Genomic DNA, 2,500 nt, shown 5'->3' on the forward strand with positions numbered 1-2,500 from the left:
AACCCAAGAGTCCATAGTATTCGGAGTTCTAGCGGGGCCTCCCCTTGCTTCCAACAACCCAAGAGTCCGTAGTATTCGGAGTTCTAGCGGGACCTCCCCTTGCTTCCAACAACCCAAGAGTCCATAGTATTCGGAGTTCTAGCGGGGCCTCCCCTTGCTTCCAACAACCCAAGAGTCCGTAGTATTCGGAGTTCTAGCGGGGCCTCCCGTTGCTTCCAACAACCCAAGAGTCCATAGTATTCGGAGTTCTCGCGTGGCCTCCCATTGATTCAAACAACCCAAAAGTCCATCTTCTTCGCAGTTCAACATCGCCTCCCTCGTTTCCAACAGGCCCAAAGGTCGTCTTCTTCGCAGATCCACGAAGAGCTCATCACGATTTGCCACATTCCATTTCCCACGGGTTGTCAACAACACTTTCTCACACTTCCCGCAATCGAGTACGTGCATGACATGCCAAAGCACATCTTATTTGCCTTCCATCGCACTCAAGACGACGGGTTGTGGAAGAACGATATTGTTCACAACAAGTTCAAGGACAACGTCTCAATCAAGGGACACAACCGAATTATGTTGACTGGGTCGCTAAAGTAAACCCGAGTTCATATAATGCACCGCATCCAAAAGAACTAGCCACAACACGTGCATCACTGAGATGTTTCACTAGATGGAACACGTGCGTGACATTAGGATCCTCCAACACCTCTTCGTGATGGAAAGATAGAATTCGAAGCAACCACAGAAGTACCGTCTAGTGGGTAGGCAACACAGGGACTGATCAACCAATATCACCCAAGGCAACGGGTGAAAATGGAAGAGATGCATGCTTGACCGTTCGATACGCAAGGCATGGAGCCAGCCAGCAAGTGCATCTCGATTACAACTCACACACCCTCACGTTCGCAAGACACCACACCACAAGACGGTCCACCCCCCACCTACCATGGGCAAGCAAGCAAATGGAAACATCAAGTGACGCAGGGTCAAGCATCGCTAGGCATGAAAATAACTTTCCACAATATCCGAGGGACTAGCTGCCGAGCTAACCAACGATCAGTGACGACCGTGTGTTGGTATTAATAAAGCTCAACAACTATGAAGAGGCTAGTTGTGCCATGATAAACATGCTAACGCACGCACCACGTGAGGGGGGAGGCCTCATCAAGCTCCCTTTAAAACCTGCCAGTGTGGAGCTGGCCGGCTCAAGGAGCACTCCCCCCCTATAAGAGGTTAATATGCAAAAGGCAAAATTGTACAAGTAGATACACTTTTTTTGAGCAGACATAAGTCCATATCTCGGGCTATACTTCGAATTTTGATGCGATTTTTTGCAGTAATTCGTAGAATAATGGTATCTCCTTGCTCACCAAATTTCATAATTTTTCTCGAAGGGGAACTATTTTTTTTATTTTTTTTACTTACCGGGTATGTGTAAAATCGGGAAAAATAGAAAAGCACATGTAGACTTCGAATTTCGACCTCATTTTTTCCAGTCCACCACTAAACAATATCAGGAACCTCCCCACAAAATTTCATTCAGTTTGGCCAAGGTCTTAAATTTGACAAATTTTGGCACCAACCTATCTAGTCGCGGTGCACCGACCAACTTGGCCAAGTGCAAAATGCATCCAATTCAAAACTTTTGTGCACCAACACTTTTACAGTACTCATTTGGGGGCATTTGGAGGCCTTTCCAACCCTCACATCTCAAAAACCACGAATTTCATTTTTTCACAAATCTCCCCACCAAGCCATCTAGCTATGCCGTGGTGCACCGCCAACCTTGGCCATGTGCAAAACCCTCCGAACTCAAAACTTTCGTGCACCAAGAATTTCATGGTATTCATTTGGGGGCATTTGGAGGCCATTCCAACCCTCACATCTCAAAAACCACGAATTTCATTTTTTCACAAAACTCCCCACCAAGCCATTTAGCTATGCCGCGGTGCACCGCCAACCTTGGCCATGTGCAAAACCCTCCGAACTCAAAACTTTCGTGCACCAAGAATTTCATGGTATTCATTTGGGGGCATTTGGAGGCCATTCCAACCCTCACATCTCAAAAACCACGAATTTCATTTTTTCACAAAACTCCACACAAGCCATCTAGCTATGCCGCGGTGCACCGACCAACTTGGCCATGTGCAAAACCCTCCGAACTCAAAACTTTCGTGCACCAAGAATTTCATGGTATTCATTTGGGGACATTTGGAGGCCATTCCAACCCTCACATCTCAAAAACCACGAATTTCATTTTTTCACAAAACTCCACACAAGCCATCTAGCTATGCCGCGGTGCACCGACCAACTTGGCCATGTGCAAAACCCTCCGAACTCAAAACTTTCGTGCACCAAGAATTTCATGGTATTCATTTGGGGACATTTGGAGGCCATTCCAACCCTCACACCTCAAAAACCACGAATTTCATTTTTTCACAAAACTCCACACAAGCCATCTAGCTATGCCGCGGTGCACCGACCAACTTGGCCATGTGCAAAACCC

The sequence above is a fragment of the Vigna unguiculata genome, unplaced genomic scaffold, assembly GCF_037176805.1.
Source record: "Vigna unguiculata cultivar grain cowpea cultivar isolate G323 ecotype 2 unplaced genomic scaffold, ASM3717680v1 ptg000118l, whole genome shotgun sequence".
Lineage (NCBI taxonomy): Eukaryota > Viridiplantae > Streptophyta > Magnoliopsida > Fabales > Fabaceae > Vigna > Vigna unguiculata.